The sequence below is a fragment of the Liolophura sinensis genome, chromosome 12 (genome assembly GCF_032854445.1).
Source record: "Liolophura sinensis isolate JHLJ2023 chromosome 12, CUHK_Ljap_v2, whole genome shotgun sequence".
Taxonomy (NCBI): Eukaryota; Metazoa; Mollusca; class Polyplacophora; order Chitonida; family Chitonidae; genus Liolophura; species Liolophura sinensis.
This window is the reverse complement of record NC_088306.1, coordinates 13,620,929-13,646,494: the sequence shown is the minus strand read 5'-3', so window position 1 is coordinate 13,646,494 and position 25,566 is coordinate 13,620,929. Positions and strand designations below refer to the sequence as shown.

The following is a 25,566-nucleotide window of genomic DNA, read 5'->3' as shown; positions in this document are numbered from 1 at the left end:
TAGTGCAACGACTGGTTGACACGTATCAGTATAATGGCTCGGGCGGGACTGTTTACTTGCCTTCGGTAGGTCGTCTCCGTGAAGCAGCACTAAATGAAAGAGCGGTGGAAATCCGTCCTGCAACAAGGAGGCACATTACACGTACATGCACCCTAAGGATTCCTTCGTCGTCATATGACTGAAAAATTGTTGAGTACGACGTTAAACCCCAAGCACTCACTCACTCACTCCAGAGTTTATCTCGAAAATGGCATCATTTTGATACGAACTCCCTATTTAGGTCAGCTAGGCGTGGGCTGGCCATCTATTATGTCACCCGTCGAGCAGTACCGGGTGGCCGGTTGGAGATCGTCAAGGGTAGTAAATATATTGTTTTTTGTGGGTTTAAAGTCATAAACAGTTAAAACAGTAACATAAACAGTTAAAAACAGTTGATAATCTTTATAATTAGGACTAGTAGCAAAATAAAGCTACAGTAAACCCTTTGATGCCAAAAACATGGATTTACTTTGAACTCGGCCTAAGTAAATCATGAGAAACTAAAAGTTTCTTGAAGTAGTAGCTATATAACAGACATCAGTATGAGCCGATCGCGGATTTGCGCGAGATTGCTGAAGGGTTTAACACCTCGGTGTTTGTTGTCTAACCAGATACCGCTGAACTTTGTTTGGTTCCGAGTTTTGTTCTGGCTGACCTTCCCACCTACCATCGGAGGGGAAGTCAGCATGAGTTGGACTTGAGCTCAGGACGACGGCTTTGGTGAGAGGCTCTTGTGTCATTGCGTCCTGCAGGCGTTGTAGACCGTTCGGTCACGGAGGCCCCCCAACTGTCATCGCTGGCGACAGTTATGATGATATATACTTATAAGGGAGAAAATAATCTAGATTTCCAAATGCTCACGATCTTCTCACGACATAGCAGGAAGCGTGAATGAAGAGGTCAGTCCCGAGGTCATTATGCATGCTGAGACAGCTTATATCAAAGGCACGCCCTTGATTTCTCTGACACTTGCTCCGCCCAATCTTTTGCCGCGTGTCTGCGCCTGAATATTACAGCCTAATACAGCTAAGGTTGTGAAACGTGAGGGATTTACCTTGGGAGATTCCCGACAGAAACTTTCTAAATATATGAATTACTCAGGTGAGCTATTTCACATTTTTGATTGCGCTGTCCATTATTATTTATTCCTTTTTCTATCGACATCTCAGCTTTCTGTGCGCATGTGTTTTTTCGATATGCGAAACACGTGGCTCATTAAGTATGGAGTAGGAACATTAATTGTCTTGCGCCAGACACCTGAATGTTAGAAACGTTGATATCTATTTTTAGTTTGCGTTCAGATTAACCTCTTATAGACACAACGGCAGAAAAACGGCAACCGATGGCCTGGATTCGTCTGGTACACTCTGACAAAGTCTCTCGTATAAACGCCACGTGCGAACAGCCATTTTCCCCTGTCTTTCTCTCGTCTTCTGTATATACGTATAGAGATGATTCATGCATGGATTATGTGATTATTTGACTGTTTTCAGGTGTTACAGTTTGAATGTAGACAATGTATTAGACAAAATTAGTCATTATGTATTAGAGTTGTACTATTTTTATACATATATTTTCTAAATATATTTCATGCATACGTGCGTCAAAACCTATTTGACGTGAATACATTTTCTCAATGTCATCCCAATAACACAGTAAAGAAAAAATCGGCAATTCGATTAAAAAAATCCACCATACGCCAACATGCCCATAACTAAGTGTTGCAAAATGCTGATATTTTAGGGTGCGGAGATTTAGGTTTCACTTCCCTTTTCCCTGTTCAAATAGGTTTTATGATGACTCATTGGCGCGCACACACCATTTCAAACGAGTGCTGATTTCCAACCGGTAACGGTTTTGATACCAACCGTGCCCAATGATCGATTCCTGTGAGTCTTAGACCACTGTGCCCGACAGGTTATTGTTCACGTGTAAACTTCAGCTCTTACATTTATGTAACATTTATCAACATTAAAAGGCCATTCTAAATTTTGTCTAGTATCAAAATAGGTTTAATTTATGTGAAAAATTCTGTACAAAAGCTGTCGCTGTCTGTGTAACAAAATATTCTCTTACTCAAAAGGAATGCAGAAAATTGAAAAATGTGTTTTGTAACAGATTGCATCAGATGGATAAATCAGTTAAAATTTCATGATGTGTAATTTATACAGATAATTTATACAATATAATTTTAACCGCCATACTCATAAATTTTGATTATGACGCAAAATACGAATTAAATGAATTAAAAAAACGTTCCAGAAACCGTGCCTTAGCAATAGGAAATCCTGTTTTGTTTGACCTCCATGCAATTTTGAAATTTGATTGAAACCTTTAAGGCTATGACTTATTTCGTATCCTTGACCGTTGTGAACGATCACAGTATTACAGGTGCATGGGGCATTTGACCTTTCTTCAGTTATAAATTATGAATATTTGTGTTAAATATAGAGGTATATGTGAATAACTGTTTTAGCATATGGCGTTTGCATATGATGTTTTTTGTACTAATTTTAAGGGTCAAACAACGAGGAGCTATTGAGACTGAAACGTCTATTCAAGAATTGCTATTGCTTGAAACATTAACGTCCTATCCAGGAGTGAAAACAGTTGTGACGTTTACCTTGTTTAGTCATCGATCATTTAAAGCAAACACTCAAAATACTTCACATATCATGCATCGTCTCAACCCATTAAGGCATATGTTTTGCCTTCAGTATCAAAGGGAAAATTCCATTTGAAGCAGCGATGTCTCGTCGAAGTGTTTCGACAGACAGTGATAACACGGTATGCATGCATACTTTTATATCCTAAAAAAAATTCCCTGGGATGGTTGTGGGCTGCTTTGAAATGTGTGACCGGCCCTTATTGTGTATAGTTAGCGCTCTCTTAAATTAAATGTGTATTCCGACTCGTTTTAACAAAGAACGCAACCAGTAAAAAAGTAAACCAATACATCTGACTCTAAGATTAAACTTACATGATTGAACAAGTTTTCTTATGCGACCTCATTAACTAGAGAGCAGCCAGGGTTCGGAATTATTTTCCCAACAATAACGCACAGTAAATGACCAAAGTAAAAAACTCATAGGTTATCTGATAATATCTGTGATGGCACGGCCAATTGAAACGTGATAGAATGCGTATGTATATACGACGAAGAGGATAGATTGGAACAAAGTTGACACATTATTCAACCGAAGATAGATTTCTATAGGGGCTGTTGCTATGGGAAAAGTTTATATATAGTAAAGTGTCCGGTGCCTTTATTAAAAAGCGTGTAAACAGATTATAGCCATGCGATCAAGCAGTTGCCAAGCAACTATTGACACATTGACTAAAGAACACAAGATAAAAAATATCCGTGTACCCTGCCAGCTAGAACGAAAGGTTGTCGTTTCAAAATCTTAGTCCATGAAAATACATTTTACTATACCGAATAGTGTTCTTCTAAATCGTGTTTCTATCAATAATATAACAAAATATACAGCAGAGAGAGTAAAACCAGAGCAGGGAAAACAATGGTCACACCTAATCCATGAATACGGCCTCTTGGCTAATAACTTCAGTTAGGGGTATATTGTTGGGGTATATTGTTGGGGCCTGCAGCATAATTATCTTTAATTTTTTTTTATTGATTATGACGCATTTGAAATTTCATGCACTTGTTCTTCGTGAGAATGTTAATTTTTCTTCTATTAAATAATTAATCTTAATTTCCATTCTTATATGCTGTGATGACACTTCAAGAAAACCAACATCCCTTAAGTACGGTCGAGCCACAAACGTTTCTCTCTGCATGTAAGGACCTGTTAATAAATGGGCCTGAAATACATGTAAAACCTTGCCCTAGCCCGCCCTGTGACCCCTTTTTGTTTAGGAGAGGTCAAAACTCCGAACCAATCCGAACCCCCGAAGCAACAATTTTAATGCACGAGCTGTCACCTCGGGGCTCTGCATAGGGATCGAATGTCTTTCCATCGAGCTATAAAGTTTCGTACAATATCCAAATTAACAAAAGCTTAAAAAGTTTCGATTGGTTAAAAAGGGCAAAAGTCACCAGGCTACACCACACAATGCCTATTCTGACAGAACAAAGGGCCTTTACTGTTTTGACATCATTAGCGCATAGCAACAGCCATAGTTAATTAATGTCACTAATAGCAACGAAAACAAAATAGCCTAATAACATTGGCGTAAGATTTTTTTTCTTGGTGGGGGTAGCTTTAGTTTATTTTTGAACTCTTTAAAGTCTTTTTCATCAATAATGAAAACTCTCCAATGGTTTTCTCTTCATAAATCCATCATAACTTTGAACTTTACATTCTGGTTATCTGGTGGCCTTTCGATTATTGATACGGAAGGTCCATTGTGGTGAGCACCTTGTATACGAATGTCTTCGAAATGAGATTTACGGCATTTAACGGGCAAAGAGAGTAAAACCAAAGCAGCGACGACATTGTGATACTAATAAGGGACAAATGGTCCTACGCAACCGGTACTATGCGGCCTCTTGTTAATATACCCCAGTTAGGGTATTATTCTAATTGCTTATGTAAATTTTGGAATAGAACCATTGACGCCTAGAATGAAAACGCCAGGAAACGATCATTCAGTCAAGGAAGGCGAAGGGAAAATAAAAAACACCTGGTAGCAAAAGAAGCACACGATTTTGTAATTTAGTTTATGAATTGTATGCAAATATAAGGTTCCTTGATAGGTTAAGTGCGTTAAGTGTTCATCTCGTCGCAGTTGGCTGTTCCATAGGTCAAGTGCTTTAAGTGTTCATCTTCAGTAGGCTGTTCCATAGGTCAAGTGCTTTAAGTGTTCATCTTGTCGCAGTAGGCTGTTCCATTGGTCAAGTGGGTTAAGTGTTCGTCTTGTCGCAGTTGGTTGTTCCATACGTCAAGTGGGCTAAGTGTTCGTCTTGTCGCAGTTGGTTGTTTCTACGTCAAGTGCGTTAAGTGTTCATCTTGGCGCAGTTGGTTGTTCCATAGGTCAAGTGCGTTAAGTGTTCGTCGCAGTTGTCTGTTCCACCACCATTCAGACTCGAATTGCTGATTATCTAGTGTCTATCTATGAAATGTGGTGTCTTCTCCAGGCTCTTTTGGGTTTCCTCCTGTCACAAAGTTGGCCGCTGTAGTGAAAGGAACATTCCTGATTATGGCCAATGTGATTGAAAGTTATTATCGGTTTTGTAGTCAGCATTTATAAGAATAAAATTATACATTGATCATACAATGGTTCTACACGGAGTCGATCACAAATGAATTTAATTTTTTGTCTTTTAGATGTCTTCCTTTCCATTTGAAAAGAAATTCAGTCTTTACGTTTAAGTTGTCTGTAAAAACTTACATATTTGCTTTATAGTTTGTCTTTTGTGGAAAGGAGACAATCTAGGTTTCTGTTTATAACCAAGGACTATTTGTCTTGCATATAAATAACGGTTTCAATTCCATGTGTGAGGAAAACAACATTTAATGTAATAAAACAAAAAATATCTCTTCATTTTAAGTGTATACATGGTTTTTCTCCTAAAGTTTGGTATGTAAAAGTTTTATCTGCTTTTGCTTAATGTCTTTAGCGCTGTTACTTAGTGGTGATGTCGAACTGAACTCGGGTCCGTCTAAAGCACCCTGTTTCACGGACCTGTCAATTGTACACCTTAATGTATGCGGCCTCAAACACCAATTAGACTTAGTTTTTGCTAATCTCAACAACTTTGACGTTATAGCTTTAACCGAGACCCATCTTACTTCTCTTGTTCCAAATAGTTCTCTTTTAATACCTGGGTTTCAAGAGCCTCTTAGGCGTGACCGTGACCAATCTTGGGGAGGAGCCTGTGTTTATTTGTCCGAAAGGATATCTTTTTCTCGTCACTCTGATCTGGAGCAAAATGACATGGACATAATATGGCTGGAGCGATTCGACAAACCGTCCACAGTCACTGGCGTAATATGTAGACCTCCGGGAACAGAAGTGGGGTTATAGGAGGTTCTAAAAAGAATTTAGTATGTGTTATCAACACTTTCCCAAATCACAACATAATACTGACGCGCGTCCTCAACGAAAACTTACTTAATCCAACCAACAAATATCTGTCAACTATAATCACTACTTTCCGTATGACCCAGTTTAACGAACCCACGAGACCCTCTTCTAACACATTATTGGATCCGGTCATTTGCAATTCTTACCATCAAAGTCAACAACAGCACAACTCGTTGATCTTGATTTTGACACTGTTAAAGCCCTGGACGATGGGAAAGAAGTATTTTTCATTTTTTTGACATTTCAAAGGCATCTTAGCTAAGCTAATTTCACTTGGAATAAATGTGGAATGCTCAACTGGTTTGCGGACTATTTACAACATCCACAACAAAGGGTTGTACTGAACGGTTTCCAGTAAGATCTCAGAACATTGAGAGCTGGAGTCCCACAGGGCTCTGTACTAGGCCCTTTACTGTTTCTTGTTTTTATTAATGACCTTCCGCATGAAACTATTAATAATATTAAGTTATTTGCTGACGACACCCGTCATTACGTTATGTCCGACGAACTGACATCCGAATACATCAATAGCTTTTTAAATGATGACCTAGAAAAAATTGTTGTTTGGGCCAGAACTTTGCTTGGTGAGTTCATTGCAAAAAAAGATTGTAACGCTTACCGTTTCAAGATGCCGACAACTGTCACAGTTAATATTTAATTTTTCAGGTGAAAGTATAACCCATTCTACATCACATAAACACTTAGGATTAGTTTTTAGTAATAATGGAAACTGGACCTATCACATAGGCAAACTCATAGAAGCTGCCAGTAATAAACTATCCATGTTCAGAGCGCTTAAATATCGTCTGAATCGAAAGTGCCTAGAAATTATGTACAAAAGTTTTATAAGACCATCATTGGAATATGCGGGTATAGTTTGGGACAATATTACCATAGAAAACATGCAAAAGGACGCACTACGCGTCATTACTGGTTTAACTAAAAGTGTTGCCTCTACCCCGTAAGGAAGAATCGGGATTTATACAGTTGCATCAGAGATGGTACATGCATCGCCTGCTATTCTTCCAACGTAACCTCCAGGACGCATCTAGCAGTGTATTTGAAAACAAGCTTCCAGTACCAACACATCAGCTTAATCTGTACCAAATTTGATCAAAAGACCAATTAACAACTTTTAATGCAGAACAGTCACCTTTAGTAAATCTTTTTTCCCACAAACTGTGCGTGACTGGAACAGATTGCCATATTCAATTAGAAGAATTAAGAATTATTAAGAATTCAAAATAGCTCTAGAAAAAATATTATATTTGCCAGTTCCACCAGCATGGCATTATGCTGTAAACCGATGTTTAAATATTATCTTGTGTAGATTAAGAAATGGGTGTAGCTCGCTAAATGCCGATTTGCATAACAATTATATTACTAACGCTCCCAAATGTATCTGTGGCAAGTCGCTAAAGACGGCAGCTCATTTTGTTTTTAGAGTGTAGCAGATATGTTGTCCAGAAGGAGAACGTACTTAAAAATATCAGACAATCTGGTTATTTGGACCACATTTCTGCTACCACTGTCCTTCATGGCTGTAGCCTTCTATCCACTGAGCTGAATATAATGATTTGTTTCGAAGTGTTTCTTCCATTTGTGCATATATATATATATACATATATATATATATATATATATATATATATATATATATATATATATATATATATATATATATATATATATATATATATATATATATATATATTATATAATATATATACTTATGGGATAGCTACTTTGTTATATATAGTTACATTGTAAAAGCTCTAGATTAGACCTTGTACCACGTGAAAAATAACAAAATGCAATTTTGCCTTTTTACAAAACTTTACAATGCATATGTTATTACGAATATTACACGATATAAACCCATGACTTCCGGTGTAAGCAACTGAAATAAATACGTTTAAACCAAAAGTGATAACGCAAAAAACTGATGCTTTTCCTGTCAACACTTACGTTTTTCTGATAAAAAAACAACCAAACGTCACCAATTACTCTAAAGTGGCCCTATATTAAGACATATGAATGAATTAGAGCGAAAATGTGTTACTATAAAAATGTTAAATTTTAGGTGAAATGCAGTGTAAAATATACCAAATATTGGTTGATATTAGATACAGTTTCCTAGCTCAACCACAGTGAGACAGGCTGTTCAAATGTATGACAATGCTGGGCGTCTTGCAAAACTCAAGGAAGCGCCAGCTTGCAAAATGTATCAAATATTAGTTGATGTTAGATAGAGTTTCCTAGCTCAACCACAGTGAGAAAGGCTGTTCAAATGTATGACAATGCTGGGCGTCTTGCAAAGCACAAGGAAGCGCCGGCTTGTAAAATTTATCAAATATTAGTTGATATTAGATAGAGTTTCCTAGCTCAACCACAGTGAGAAATGCTGTTCAAACCTTGGACAATGCTGGGCGACTTGCGGAACATAAGGAAATGCCGGGTCTTGAGGATTTTCCTTTTTTTTAGTGTGCCACTTCATTTCGCAGAAATCAGTCCATGCATAGCTTTTCTCCTAATTTCGTCTGGGTTTTGTTTGTTCCTGGATTTCTTCCCTATCATAAACATAAGACTGGCGCCCACGTAAATCAGTTTTAATATAAGCGAGTAATTAATTAACCCTAAAACGGTAGTGACGAATGTAGTGCATAGACGTGCAGGTAGTACAGCAACAATGCAATACTGCTGTCAGCACACAATGTCCGTCAGAGCTGTTTTGTAGGTTTTTGCCAAATATATGTGTTTTTCATATCGATCATTTACCTGCACTGGGGTGTATACTGTATACAGTTAATTAATTGTTGTTTATGTAAACCTAAATAAATTCACTTCTTGCTCATAACGATCTGTACACACAGCTACAGATTTGTACAATGTAATGTTTAATGACAGCTGAATATTTTGTTGGCGGAAACCCTACACGGTTTAGGTTGCTCAATATAGAGGCTACTAGGCGCACAGTTGTATTTATGTCATTTAAAAAGGTACGTGCGGACACTTAGTATGAGTAATTTTAACAAACGTTATTTCAACGAAATATGGTCAACTCATATTCAACCAAAGCAAATGGTATAGGAAGTCGTACATATTCATACCTGATTTACATTAATTCCACCATTATGCAAATTTATTTTGATCTGTAGATTACATCCTGCTCAAAAACATTTTACTTACGTCGTATATATATATTGCTTACTAATACTAAGCGTTTGTTTTATGTAATGAAAAATGATCAAACATCCTGTCTTCAAGTATACATGTTTCTGTTGTATAGCAAATATTTACTAATAATGGATGAGCCTATCCGCCCTGGCACATGTCTATATATTGCTTTTATTATACTGGACATGCAGCTGAATAACTGAGCATGCACTAGACCTATTATCTCGTTATCTCCATAGAAATGTGGTATTTTGTCGACGTTGTATTATTGGTTTGTTTTATACCGCAGTCACTGCGAGGCAGATTTAGTGATTTTTGCTGAGATATTTGTGTTATATTATCATTTGTGTTATATTTCACACATACATATAGTTGTAAATATCGTATAACATTTCTTACCACACGTTCGAGTACCTAAAATCATGCTCTATCCACCCCACCCACCACTACTAAAGCACACATTTCAAACACTCTGGGTATGGGTTTTTAACTTCTGTTTATAAGATGACCAACGAATTCAATCGCTGTGCATGTGAACGGGCAGACCCGAAACTGAATGAAATATTGCCTAACATAAAGTGCCCTGCCATACACCAAAAGCTTTATAGTGTGAATGTAAACAGTCAGCAAGTCAAATGCTGTCTGGTTCGGTGTTTCGAACCTATGTGTGTCTAATGAAACACAAATGACTGGCCGATATGCGAATAAAACAATCAAAGCACTACAAACACTAGGCAGTAGGTGATAAAACTAAATGCTGTTTGGAGTCCATCCTGGGCAAGATGTGGATATATGCGGATTGATATGTAAACAACACTACCTGTACCCAGAATACAGCCTATGAATGACGCAGGTGTTGGGAACAAGTCTTTCATATAACCCATTATATCACCAAACAGTGTACGCATGCTGGCAGTATAGTATTGTGTTGCGTCACTTGCGCCACTTCCGTTTCAGGATTAATTAATTCATCGCTTTTATTAAAACTGATTTAAGTGGGCACTGTTGCTGTGTTCATGAAAAAGCATCTAGAAACGACTGAAACCCAGTCAAATTTCGTTGATCTTGTCCTGTGGGAATGTGGGACGAGGCGTTTTGAGATACATACATGTAAGGTAGCGTCGGCTTGTGAAGGTTTTCCTTTCTCTCAGTGTGCCACCACTTCTCAGAAATTGGTCCATTCATAGGTTTGTAGAGACAAGGTGTAGCAACGCCCACGATTTTTTTTAGGGGTGCAAGTACATGCAGTTTTTCTCAGAGAAAACTCTGCTTTCATTTTACATTTTGTTCAAGTTCAGAATGAATCATCAGTGACCTTTCGCACTCGGTTATCGTAAATTTGCACACGTTGCCCTCCGGGGAAGGTGATTTAAAACAGTACCGCATATATATGTGTTTTGAGAGCAATTTTCCAAATTGGTCTTTCTTTGATTATTGTTCTCCCCGTAGTCATTGTAACGAAGACGACTAATCTTGCTTGGACCTGCAAGTCGAGCAAACAGCACCCTTGAAACTTATGATTGTTACTTATGTAGTTCCATCCACAAAAGAAGTTATCCACAAATGTTACTCAAGTTATCTGGAAAAAAAACGGGACCTAAAAATGAAATGACAAGAAAATTCTGACATTGAAAGAAAATTTATGTTATATATAACACAAATGTGTATATTTTTTGTCATTTTTAAGGGCAGGGAAAGTACAGGTGAGCAACCACTAAACGAATTTTCAAGACTACATGAACTTATGTGAATTATTAGAAATGTGTCTCTGTATTGATTTCTATAGACAGAATATCGGACGCCCACATATTGGCTTTTTAATTCTAAGTGCTAAAGACGGTTTGACAACTGAAGTGCTGAGTCACCACTAAACGGCATAATCGCATGCGCGGTCAGAACACAGTCACTGAAAATGACTCATATCGAGCCCTTTGATAGACATAACAGCAAAAAAATCCCAACTTTGATTATCCTGTCCTACGTGGGAAGGTCTGAAAGCAAACGGCGAATGGTCGTGGGCTTTCTTCCATCATAATGTTGGCCGCTGTAGTAAAATATTCTCGGTGCGACGTAAAAGACAAATCAAATAAATAAATAGAAAATAAACCGGCTCCGACTAGTCTTACGTTCTTGGTGACAATACGCGATTGACAACTTACCAAAGGTCAGTGGTTTACGCCGTACCCTTTTGTCAGGCTACCTTAATTAGGGTTTTATTCTAGCTGTTTATAGATGCGTATATAATAGCAAATTACGTACCCCAAAACACTTCTGTTCACTGTTTAGCGACATTTGACCATGGCTATAGACAACTCTTTATTCGTTTTACCTCAATCAGGATTTAAATTTACTGGCTTACAGTTAATGGTGGCATTAATAAACTCATGAAAGTTTTATAAACGCCAGTATCCAAAATATTGATCATACAAAAGGTCAGTCTAAATATGTTTGACTTTCCGAAAATTTGGCATACTGGCTGTAAAAAAATCCGGAACTGTGAACTGAAATGTGATCATTTGGGAAGGAATTTTTGTACGACTGACATATACGACACAGGCAGAGAATAAGCTATCCTGCATCGGTGTATGGAAACAGTGTGTGCCTTCACACCATAGGCACACATTAAATTGTCTCTATCTGTGCATGTTGCAAATAGGTGATTATCTTGTCGTTACTGTGGCAGCCCGTAGCTTGCGTGTGGCCCTAATCGGTATCGTTACAGAACGTGAATTACGGCCTTAAAATGGAACTGAAATTGATATTTTAATACTATTTAGTCACGGTATTTAGGAATGAAAAGGCTCGTGTCTTCTTTGCACTTTGTGTTGTCTCTTCTACTTAACTACTCTGTTTTGTTATGGACATTCTTTAACGTTTTTACCTGTGCATTTTCCCATGTAACAAAACAACTAGGAATGTGAGATCAAATAAAACGTAACACAGGCTGTGGAAATTGTCCAACAATTTTTCACAATTAGATGTATTTTTCGACTCATTTCGTCTTAAACGTGCCATGCTATGAAGTATGGCGGGTCACACAGTAAATATTTTTCGAAACTGATCTTTTTACGTGAAATTAAACCCAGTGACATTAAAGTTAAGAAACAGTCTCACCATATATATGTACAGCAGTTCTAGTTCTTCAACAATAATCAGGGATGTGTTGTTTCATGCACGTCATAAACACCACAAGTCATTCATCGATAATCAGGATTGTGGTGTTTCATACACATTTTAAACACCACAAGTCATTCATCGATAATCAGGATTGTGCTGTTTTACACACGTTTTAAACATGACAAATCTTTCATCGATAATCATGATGGTGGCGTTTCATAAAGTTTTAAACATCACAAATCTTCCATCGACTCTGAGAATTGTAGTCTTTCATACACCTTGTATCCTCGCAAGACCCTAAATCGATACGGAAGGTTTATCATTGTTCTGCATGTAAACTTCTAAAGCTGAACTTTCTAGATGATGAAAATGACACTATGATCTGAACACCATTAATTCTGTTACATAAACTGTTGAAGATAATAATTCGTTACTATAGTCAACCATTTTTTGAGAATTCCACTCCACAACTAATAAATGTATTTAGAAAGAAATTCCTACTGGTATACGGAGACTTAGTGCGTGTAAATGAATTGATATCTAAATCTCTTAAAATATTAATTTTGGAAATAGTTTATTGTTTGTCTTCATTATAAAACATATTTTAAAGTGTTCAGTTCACAGAGTCCAAAAATATTTTTGACTTTAAACATACATATTTTAAGAAATGCTTTTAGTGACAATTTGTATCATTTACAGTCTACAATTATGTCATTTCGGTTAAATGTTATTTAAAAGAAATGCACCTTTCTTATGGCTTAATTATTATTTCATATTTTTGGTTCGTCATGTGTAGTGACATCTCATTTTAGTGATAATGCTATTTCCTCACTTCGATGATATTATTTTAGGTGAAATATTTTCCCGATTTCCAATATAAAAATGTACTGTTATATTATCTTGTTTGTTAGTTAAACCATTACAAGCATGCTATATATCGGCGATTTCCTCTACTCTACCTCACAATGCTACTTCATTTTGTTCACATTATCATATACGACAATTATTTTCATTATTTTACATTATGTCATTACCATGATTATTTCATTGCTGTTATCTTACCTCAGTAGTTCGGTTGTTTGGCTTTGTTTCATTACACTTTGTTTCAACGGCATTATTATACGCCAGTGTTTTTGTTGTTTTACATTATTTCACTACACTGATTATGTCGTTGATAAAGCCTTACGTCAGTGTTGTGGTTGGTTTATATTTTTTTAATACAGCCATTTATGTTATATTATGTCATTGCTTTGATTGTTTTACATTATTTCATGACATTCATTATTTCGTACCATGGTGTTTCGGTTTGCTTTACATTGTTTTGTTACATTCATTATTTCGTTGAAATTATTATATGTCTGTTGTTTTTTTCTTACATTCTTTCATTACTCATTATTCTTTACATCCAACAATCTGGTAAACTTTACACATTTTTTTCTGTGGTTCGTTCAGTGTTCGCCACAGTTCGTCAGGAAACATAACTTTATTTCAGTTTTTAGTGAACACTACTTTGATGACGGGGCACCATTTGTTCCATGAATAATTTGTTCTATTTGTTCGATGAATAATTTGCTCTGTTTCAGACACAGTTTATGCCATTACCTTATATTTTTAACGGTCTTACTTTTTTCAGAATATTTGTTTTCATCAACAGTTTATTTCTTCACATTTATTAGATGACATATTTTTATATCACTTAACTCGTCAATGCACACGCTTGAGTATGGCGTAAAACACCAATCAAGTAAATAAGTAAATAAACCGCCAATACATGGTCACATGATATTTATAGAATAAAACATATTGTGCATGCTTGAGATGGGATATACGGAAGTGTCAACTCCAGTATAATATCTGTGTACTGTATCTATTCGGATTATTAGGGGGGTTGTCTCGGCGATGTTATGTTGAAAATCAGGATTTTATAAACCAGCTACAGCAAAAACCGCCAGTTCAAATCTGCTGAAGTTTTACACAGTACTTGGCTATGGCCCGAGGTACTGGATGTATATGAAAACCGTTTCTTCTCTATAACCACCAAATCGATTTTCTTCAAGTTTAGCACAATGGATAATTGCTGGGTGACAACTAAAATTTTTTAGTATCGAGTATCTCCGTATGTAAATTAGGCTTAGGCTGGCCAATGAAAATAGCACACAAACAGGCCAACCATAAGATCGAAAACATTTCTCAGACCTCCTTGATCTCAGAATTAGAAATTTCAAAGAACTAGTCCCATAATATGAAATTTTCACGTAATCGCCAAAAATCTTGTCACAATTTAACATGCAAGTTTGTGTAAGGCTGCATGAAACTTATGCGAATTTTGGTACAGCCAGAAGTGGTGGTAAATTCCTCCCGATGTTATTGAAAGTTACACATAGGTTTGTTTCATGGTATGTCGAGGAGCAGTGCCGTGTAAATACGAAGAAAAATTGGTCATGCGGTTTGCCAATTTTCAGATTTCGTGAAATTTAAAAATTTTATTTCAACGTCTTAATCTCAACAACTTATGAACCGACTGATCTATATTTTTTATTCTTGTAGAATGGCCTCAGGTACATGAAGTTTGACAAAGGCGTCGAAAGTCGTTTACGACTTTTAAAGCTCGCTATTGGTCAAAAATATGAAGTAACAAAGCGGTTTTAACTTTCGTGTATTATCATGTATTTTAGGCAGCTGATTTTTTTGCTCAGGGCGTCTGTCTAACATTGCGTAACCATATGACTGACAAATTAAGTACGACGTTAAACCCCAAGCAGACTCACTCTTGGTTGAGGTAAACTGACAAATGGCTGACCTGTTTTGTGTGACCATTTGCCATCAGTAAAAATGTAGTGTGGATATAGTATGTTTTACTGAGGTTTATACTTATTATTATTCCTCACCTTTTTTACCTGTTTCACTTTTAGTAACACATGCGATTTTACCCTATCTTTGCCCATCAACATATATATGTAGGTCAATTGTCCCTTGAAACGGCATTTACTTTTTTCAATGATTGGAAAAGTAAATGAAGTTAAAGGTATACACCCCGCGTTATTTTATTTTACTGACATGCATGAACGTTGATTGATTGTTTGCTTGATTTAGTTGTGACGTGATTCTCTTACTCTTGACTTTGATTTCAGTAGTACTCAATTTAATAAGGGTTTTTCTTATGATATCAATCGAGTTGCCTCCCCTGATTTCTCCTCCACACACCACTGTTAACGTCACAAAAAGTGTTCAGTGCGACTTCAACAGTGACACATAACCCGGATCACCGTTGAATTTGTCAAATTTTCCTTTGACCGGGAAAGGACCGCGTAAATCCCCAGTGGATATATCAAAGGGATAGATTAACAGGTACATATACAGTGCAATAATTTTAAAGTAAACTTTGCTTCATGTCCTTTTAAGACAGAATATTAAAACTGACATATACACCAATGATATCCTTCCACAATGTAATCCAAATTGTTCGCCATCACTGTAGCAAATCTGCAGTAAAAACACATTTGTAACATAATAATATACGAAAAGTACAGAGCCCGTGGACAAAAATAAAACCAATCACAAAACTGTTTCATCTAGCGATAAAAACATCCTTAGCCTGTTCCATTCAAATCGTTTATACTATGTCAGTGTTTTTATTTTTGCTTTGCAGTGATATTTTCAAAATACACCCCGGTCTAAAAGAAATAGTGCAAAATGAATCCCGGAGAAGATTACAAGTCGAAAACAACCGAAGCTGTTGCCATAGCAGCAAATGGACCGCGGCAAAATCAGCCTAACCCTGACAACGAATACGTCAACATACAGGTCAAGAAGGACCTAGAAGGTCAGAAAACGATTTCATTGCTTCTCCTTGTGTGCTTTTTATCATTATTTACTTGACAGATTGATTGATTTGACTATGTTATCAAAGATTTTATCATTTATACACATGTATGTAGGCTATATTTGGGCCTACGACGGAGTGAGGGTCATCTGTATGGGTTTCACCTGTCAAGAATCCTTACTTAAAGCTACAGCCAAACCGGTAAACTTTGCAAAAGATCTTTCCACTCTGTCAGTCGACATCACCAACCAACCGTATGATCAGTATTGTTAAAAGTAGGTCAACCGGATGCCCCCCACAAGTTGGTTACAAATGCTTAAACTTTCTGTGACGCCAAAACTTAAGCCGGGAAAGGTACATATTTTCCACTGCTTTTTACTCTAACCCTTCTGAAGTCTACGCAGTTGATTTTGTTTTGTTTTTTTGTTGTTGTTTGTTAGTTGTTGTTGTTGTTTTTAGTTGGGTTTTTTTTTCAACATTTTTATATTTTATGCAGTATATATAATATAGTGATATATATATATATATATATATATATATATATATATATATATATATATATATATATATATATATATATATTATGTAACATTATTATGTGATGCCTACTGTCATGCTTATTTTATGTCCATTTCATGCCTCAACTCGGAAGTTCCGGTATGTCCAAATGTGTCTCAATGATTTGTTTTGATTGATTAGGTTGATATACTTAAAATGTTTATAGCTTTAGCAAAATATATAAAATGCGGGGGATATTTTAAAACTTAACAAATTTCCGAATTCGACAAAGCTTCACACGTAGTTACTACTAGATACACGTAAATGTGAACGTAAAATTTGTCAAAGGGTTATTTCCCTTGTGTAACCAATGGAGAAAATGACTTACCACTGTCCACCATTCGCGCAAAATGGAAATCTGCTATTGTTTCTGTTTTGTACAGTTTGCTGTTAAACTGGATTCACACATAAAATACAACCGTTTAATTAGTACAAAAAAGTTTCCCAAAAATATAAATTGAAATTTAAAATTAATATTTACAATTAGTACGTTATATTTTATTTACTTCTTATACATAAACATAGCGCCAGATACCTAAAATACAAGTTTTGTTTATAATATTTCCGTGAAACACAGCTCTAGTAGCACTTTAGGATTACAGGTAGACTGTGAATTTAGACACAGTGATGCGACTCTAAATATGACAAATTTTTAAACGCAGTTTACACCAAAACGACAGGCCTACGTTGTACCAAAATGGTGAAAAATAAAGGGCTGCTGTCAATTCATCTGTCAATGTTTAGCTTCAAGGCAGCAATGGTTTTGGGTTGGTTTTAAAAATACAACATGGCTGTGTTAATCGAAATACTAATAGTTAGTCCCAAATTAGCTAGTGGTGTCTAAAAACTACATGCTTGAAAAAAACATGGATAATTGTAAAGCCTTAAAATTCATAGACTTGCATGTGCACATACTTTAAGGTCCTGACATATTTGTTACAGCGCAAGCACATTTATTTTTGAAACACTTCAAATAAACATAAAAGGTCAATGGGGCTTAGAAATGCTGGTTTGGTAGTGTTTTGACTAAATATTTTGTTTATCAATAGAACAATATTTGGTCAAAAAGTACCGGGCTAGACCGGCCCCGATAGCACAGAGCGTAGAGCGTTCGCTTCGGGAGGCGGTGGATCCAGGGTCAATCGTAAGACCTTAAGAGAGGAAGTTGTAACTTCCTCGCTTGGTGTTCAGCATGAAGGGGATAGTGCAACGACTGGTTGACCCATATCAGTATAATGCCTCTGGCGGGGCTGCTTACTTGCCTTTGGTAAGGCGTCTCACTGAAGCAGCACTAGATAAAAGAGCGGTGAAAATCCGTCCTGCAACAAGGAGACACATTACATGCACTCTAAGGATTCCTTCGTCGTCATATGACTGAAAAAAATTTAAGGACGACGTCAAACCCCAAGCACTCACTCACTCACTCAACCAGACTGGTATGATTTGTCTGCACGGATTTACTTGCAACAAGGACCTATATCACCCCACTGCGGCGTTGTTGTTGATGATGGCGTTCGGTCGTAGGGTGCAACATTGAAATACACTTGGGTAGCAGCTTATGATCTTTTGAATTTGTACGAAAACTATTTAAGGTAAGCAGCGACCTTCGCGATGAAGAATTGAGAAACTGGAATTACTTGATAATTATTTTGTTCATTTTGACGACTTGAATTTCAAATATTAAAACAAAACACATATATTGCTATTGAGATAATAAACTCACACGATTTAATTAGATTCAACAAAATACCACCCACAGAAAATACATATACAGACATACAGACAGAACTGTATTCCGAGAAATAATAACATAAAACTGTCTGTAATTGGATTACAGTTGCTAATGTTTTGGTGAGAAAGATAATGTATGTTTTGTGACTGAAGAGAAAGCAGGAAAAAAACTGTAATCGTATTCAATTCAATAATTGAACTGCAGTCAAACGATTTTATAAGATTTAGAAACTTTTTCCTTGCAGATAATTAAAATGTTACAGAATTTTTGAAGACAAGACGAAGTCCAATCATTCTAGCGTTTATAGTTTTTATTTTACAGTACGAAATTAGTTTTCTTCAAAATGGTAGGTATCGAGATGCATTTTGCGGAAACAAGACCTGCACTATTGAACTTGTCATATCAAATGGCATATTAAACTTCCCTCTGCTTTTTTTCAAAGACACTTTCGGCATTTTTCGTAGGTTTTTACGTGGATTTAGCACACAATGCTTCACCACTGTGTGATAAACTAAGATAGAAAATAGAATGAAAGGGTAAAATGTGTCACGTGATCTGCTAAAATGGCCACAGAAGCCTAATTTGCATACTTGTTGAAAACTATGCTCAAATGGAAAGTATCTAAGGACGCATGCACCTAACATCCCTTACTAAAGTGTATAAACCCGTGGTTTAAATATGTTTAAGATATATAAAAGTACTACATGAGTAGCTTAAGTACAGCACATTAATTCGAAATCTCAAATTTAGAATTAGCTCTCTCTACAACTTCGGTTACACGTGATATGTCTAAAATAAAGATATGTATGTATTTTAAAAATCATGTAACGAAAATCTAAGCAAGTTAACAATCAAGAGAAAGTATGCTTTACCCTGTTAATCAGAAGTAGATCTGCAAGTGTTAAACACTGATAAAACCAAGACACAAAGTTTCCAGGCTTCATTCAAGACTTGTAAAATGTCGACTCCAAAATTCTCGAGAAAATTGTTGAGCTGATATTCCATTCTGCAAATATAAGGAAAAGAAAACGGAGGTCAGGCAAATGCTCAACAGGAGTTAAATATTTTAGGCTATAAATGGCAGTGTGAATGGTGTGGTAAAACAACATCATTGTATAGAAACATTATGAAATTTAGATAAAAAGTGGACATAATTACGCGCTCGGCATACATGGATGGAAAAACATTTTTAGGAATAAATAATGAAGTATAAATATATACAAAAGTCACTCTATTGACGTGTTGGCAAACATAAAAATAACATAAAGAAAACTTTTACCCACGCATTTTCCTTAAACTGCGAGTCTTTCTACATTCTTTTCCTCAGCACGAACATCCTGTAAACCAGAACAAACAGGAAAACAGGTGCACATAAAACGTATAACATTATCGGTAACATCGCATACTGCCATATGAAATATTTTCGGACATTTGAAAAAAAATTCAAATTTTGGAAAATATTTGAAGCAAATATAACCCTTTCTTGTTCCACGGAAAAAATCTAAAAGCCATGCTGAGGTTGAGATATCACTTCATTTAATGGGATAGAAAATATTAGAAGAAAACAAAACAACAAAACATACGAATAGAAACTTAAATTCAATGTCCAGTTACGGAGCCAAAATATGGGGAATTTGAACTATTCAAAGAGTAGAACATAAATTCCCACCCGGCTTAATGTTCGATACTTGAAATATTTTCTTGGTCATACGTGCATAATACTTCCATTAATGTTGACCTTGTTTGTTTGTTTGTTTGTTTATTCACTAATATAATATACAAAACATGAGATTCATATAAACATACAGAAACATATTGGCGGGAATAAAGCTCCATGGAGCTTGCTCTATCTCATTAACATACAATTTGTATATAATACAGGCATGTGAACTGTGGTGATTTTAAACATCGTGATTATCTGTTCCTGTGAACAAAGTAAATAAGTAAATAATATATACAGGTGCTTATAGTAACGACTATCAAGTAACCTGATAACACTCGAGAAGATTTTCCTGCACCGGGACTGATTTATTTCGTTACTCTGTTTAGAAACATTGTGACTGGGCGCGAGATTATGTTAAATAAACATATATGTTTTTATATAGGTTTTTTTTTCACTCATATACTCGGGTGTCTTTTTCCACATTAGATGTTCATTTCACAGATTTTAAACACTCGTACATTTCAGCATTCAGGGTACATCCGCCAATTTCATTTAGGTACAAAAACATCTCCATGGTTTATATGGACAATCTTTAAACTTTCAATTAACGTTGATAGATGTCACGAATTTACGAATCACCACGTACTACATCTCCTATCTGGATCGTCATCTGGAAGCTGATCGTCGTCCAGGTTGATAGCGTTTGGAATATCACGTCGTGTGGATGGCCCGTCACGATATTGACGTCGGTTTTCCATGACTTTGGTTTTTGGTAAATTCTTCTGCATTTTGCCTTTGCCAGCCATACTTGCATTTGTTATTAAGACAGTTTACTAAAGCCTTGAATTTTCGTCTCTTTCTTCTTGACTGTACGCCTCAATCTAAAGTCGATCGACTATTAAGTACTAATATATTTTTTGGAACACGTCCCAATAAATCACCCACTGATCATGCGCGGACATGGCATGATTTTGCACCAGTTGTTAAAGCATACAGCCATGATTCGCCTACAGCGAAGGCGGGTCTAAGCCACTCTCCACAAAAACCCTTTTGATAGAACATGTCTAATGACAGGTTTCTGGAATATATACGTAAATATCAACTGTGGCTTAAATTTGTATAGAAATAAAAAAACTGGTTATACTGAGAGATTTTTACACCAGTTATATGTCACAATGGAAAACGCGAGGTGTACAGCTATTGCGTAGAGCTATTTCTTCATTACTCAACAGCCTGCTCAGCCAACAAGGCAACTGCGGGCTTTCAAGTTAACAATGTTACAATGATTCCGTATACTTGTGTACTTTTTCAAGCTATAGTCCAATTGGTAGCTACAAATGACATTAAATAAATCCTTTCTCGGACATGAACTAGATACCTTAGATTCTCTATTTCCCATGGTTGCCAAGGATCAAACATTTAACATAGAAATATATGGTTTATATAAAAAAACAAGACAATACAACCACCTTTGATGGTATGGTGTGTTAAAGACTTAAATAACAAAATAACTAGTATGTAAAGAGAAAAAATTCTATAAACAAATTTGTGTAGACAATTTTCTTGTCGACTGACTCGTTTTTTTATGTTTTTTTTTCCCAAGTGTTTGCTGAAACTCATGAGCACCTAAGCTGACCTGTTGACTTAAATTTTCTCTCGGAAATGGAATATATATAGCATGCAAATCAGAAAGACAGAATGATCCAAGGAATGAGTTTAATAGTATCAGCTGCAGTTATAACGAAATCCAAATAAACCGTCGTATAGCAATCACTAAACTTGGTACATTTACACACAGATACATTGGGCACACTTTCGTGGCACTAGTTTTGCCAATGTGCATCTGGATTGACATTTGGGTTAATATCTCCATTTGTTTTAATCACAAGGCCACCAAACTACGCTTCAACAAGCCCACACTGAACACATTTTAGGGGCATTAGCTTTGGATTTTGGTGCTAAGGGGTAAGTTGACATCTCGCATTTGAATTGACATCTGCGTAAGCAACTCAACTTCCTTTAATCACAGGACCACCAAGTTCGCTGTAAATTGAAGTCCAGCTCATAACCTCAGCAACCTGCGGATGGTCGTGGGTTTCCCCTGGGCTCCGGTTGCTTCTACCATAATGATGACCGTCATGGTATAGGTGAAATATTCTTGTGTACGATGTAAAACACTAATCAAATAAATTAAATAATCAATTAATTAAAGCAAAGTAATTAACTGAAAGCATAAGCACTCGAGTAGTCAATTTTTGCATTTATACTCCAATAACCGAAAAAATGAAGCCACGCCAACGTTTAAGACTAAAACCGAAATAGACTGAATGCACCTCATGTAAAAGGCCTAAATATATTTGCTTTCGTCTGTATTATGTTCACATTCATAAACATTGGCATCAGTACAAATTCTCTAGGATAGTATAGGATGAATTAAGACTGTTTAAACAATAATACCTGTTGTGAACCCCTTGTACGCGAATTCATACAATTTTCACAGCGATTTTTTTGTGGTCCTGTAAAACAAATATTACAGTTAATCCAACAATTTCGACTTTTGGTCGTATACGACATAAGAATTCATGAGGCAGGTGACTAGTGATGGTCGTCAGAAAAATGAGAAACTTTGTACCATGAGAATTTAAGGATCGAACAGTTTGGCCACAGGGCGACCACAAAAATACTATGATTTTTAACTGGCCGTGAACAGATTTGATTCTTAACCCATTAACTGTTATTGCTTTTCGGACCGGTGATGTCCATGCTTTCGGTTTTGAGAAATACACTTACGAGATTAGGACTTTCGATGGATTCCATCCAACAATCAATTAAAAGTTTAAGGGAGAAGAAACATACAAATGATGCAAATATAAGCTGAAAGAGCCTCAAGATTAATTGTAAATGATTTTTGTCCGTTTTTTTTTTCAGGAGAAAAGGCTTCTTGAAAATAGTTTAGTTTGTTGGATACTTGCGGCTGTACATCTTGATATATAATTTTGTTCAATAATACCTAATATACTATAAGGGTCTGATGCATGTTGAATAAATTCATTTATATATTTCAGAATTTATTTTTATATCCAAACATTTGCGTTTAATCTGAATTATGATAATATCTGTAAATATACATATATCAAAAATATAAATATTTTTAAAATTCAGGATAACCACATTCGTTGACTGAAAACAACAAATTCTAGCGTTGCCTTTAATATTTGCGTTCCTTTGTCTCCTCAGACGAAGAGGGTAACAGCGTCCTGAACAGATTAGAACAGTTTAAATATTTTGCAACATCATCACGTACTAGGTGTTAGGTCTGGATCGTCAAAATGGTGACGGATGATCGCTGTCAAAATAAATGGTGCCATTAGGATTTGTTGACGGCCTATCTAGATCTCTAGAGTACATGAATCTCAAGACCTGTTCCACATTTGCCTCCTTTTGAGATTTTATAGGCCTACGGGTCTGAGAAAATTTGGTTTTGCCTGATTCTCTGTAAGTTGCCTTCCTTGGCCTCTCCTTATCAATCCAAATCACCAGCATAAGGCTTTTCCCTTCATCTCTTTATACACCCAGTTATTGTCCATAACATTTTTTATGGTTTAACAATAAATATATTGCTAACATTCATGAGATTTTCTCTTGCTTCAGTATTTGATGGGCAATAAAAATGAATCAGATGTGTGTAATCATTTGGCGATATCATAATTACATAACAAATTTTCGGTCTGGATACACTGGCGGCGGTGGGTCATCCTCAGTTGGATCCTCGTCAGAGTGGATGACATCATTGGGTTTTGTTGATGGCCCATGACGAAAACGAGTCCTTATATATTTGATGGAATATAAATCCATGTTATCTTTGGCAGCCATGGTTGTAAATGAATTAAACGCCAGCTGAAAACGCTCTGAGTTTGTTTTGTATATATGCTGATTAGCTGTTACTTGTGTCAGGGCCTAGATTTGCGTTTCGTCTGACCTCAACCTATGCCTGGAGTCATGAAAAACTGATCTGCTTTTTACATTACGCTTCCGACAATTAACTGTTCGCCAATATTCAAGATACTGAAATACTAACGTGGTGACTATCCTTTTATAGCACGACGCAGCAAATGTCACAATCGTTTATCTAGACATCTTAATATCACCTCAATAAATTGCTAATAGATTATTGCGTGCGTGAAGCCGGTACATTGCATCTTTTCCCGTTTCCCTAGACAGCCATAAGCTGACAAAGGGGTGGCAATTTCATCTCCCGAGATATTCAGACAGACAATACCATAGCCCGTCTTGTCTGGATCTGTATTTGTACAAACATCAAAACGGTTTGCTGTCACGCAGACATTCCGACAAGTTTCAATTTTGACAAAGTAAGTTATCGTTTCTTTGAGAGCAATACACCGAAAAGTACTCCAAATGGCGTGTACATCTCTCACCTTGTAGCATTTGTGAAATCTGGTGTGTTGTGTGACGATTTCAATCAACATCTAAAGTTATCAGACCTACTGCAAAAAATGGTTTGTCCCACCAAACGCCTTCACTTAATTTTCTTAAGTTTTATGGTGAGGATAATTCTCATACAAAAATACGAACAGAGCTTCCAGAATCTGTTGCATTTTGCTTCGAAGATTAACTAATTCCACTTACTCCGGGGAATTGTATATAATATAACATAATTATATATATGTTCTTGCGATTATTGACTCCCAACGTCCATTTTGGTTGATGGCTGGTCTACGAATGTCCGTTTCGATGCATAGATCTTCAAAAGGGGATATAGACTTGACAATGAGTAACTGATAGTGGAGCCACGCTTTCATGGGGTGAACGCATGTAGAACGATTCAACAAATCTGCCATACCTACAAACAGCTTAGTCTGGCCATAGCCTGGACTTGTCTATCTCTTAAATCAACCAATAGGAAACAATTATGTATCCCTTTAAGCTAGAGTAATGATGTGGTTCTTTGGTGGTCGGGGGTTTTTTTTTAATTTTTATTTTTCGTTTCGATATTTATTAGGCTTCCAAGCAAAGAACTTGTAACCGCTGATTGACTCTTGTACATCTAAACATCACACTGTATGTCATTTAGATTTTTTGTAATAAAGTGCTTATAGTCACTTTGATAACGATCCCCAGCACAGCCCGGGGGAAACCCCACGACCATCCGCAGGTTGCTGGCAGACCTTCCCACGTAGGGCCCGGAGAGGAAGCCAGCATGAGCTGGACTGAACTCACAGCGACCGCATTGGTGAGAGACTCCTGGGTCATTACGCTGCGCTAACCGACTGAGCCACGGAGCCCCCTCCCCCCCGGACGATTGAAGAAATGTTCTCACCATCCACTTTTCACCCAGCATCCGGAAAACTGTTTGTCAAGGCTGAACCAAACTACTGCAGATAGTCA

General features: G+C 36.5%; 2 long non-coding RNA genes across 2 annotated transcripts in view; one reads left to right on the top strand and one right to left on the bottom strand.

Moving 5' to 3' along the window:
- The first annotated feature begins 1,019 nt into the window (after positions 1–1,019).
- The window catches only part of LOC135479883 (uncharacterized), a 42,067-nt gene continuing 17,520 nt past the window's right edge, over positions 1,020–25,566 (top strand). Inside the window, exons 1-2 of the long non-coding RNA XR_010445881.1 lie at positions 1,020–1,140; positions 16,034–16,207. This is a non-coding gene — a long non-coding RNA (uncharacterized LOC135479883). The remainder of the gene's footprint in view (positions 1,141–16,033; positions 16,208–25,566) is intronic.
- On the bottom strand, positions 18,472–21,357 carry LOC135479444 (uncharacterized). The gene is made up of 3 exons (XR_010445851.1): positions 20,807–21,357; positions 19,781–19,834; positions 18,472–19,503 (listed from the first exon to the last, which is right to left on the bottom strand). It is a non-coding gene; the product is annotated as an uncharacterized LOC135479444 (long non-coding RNA).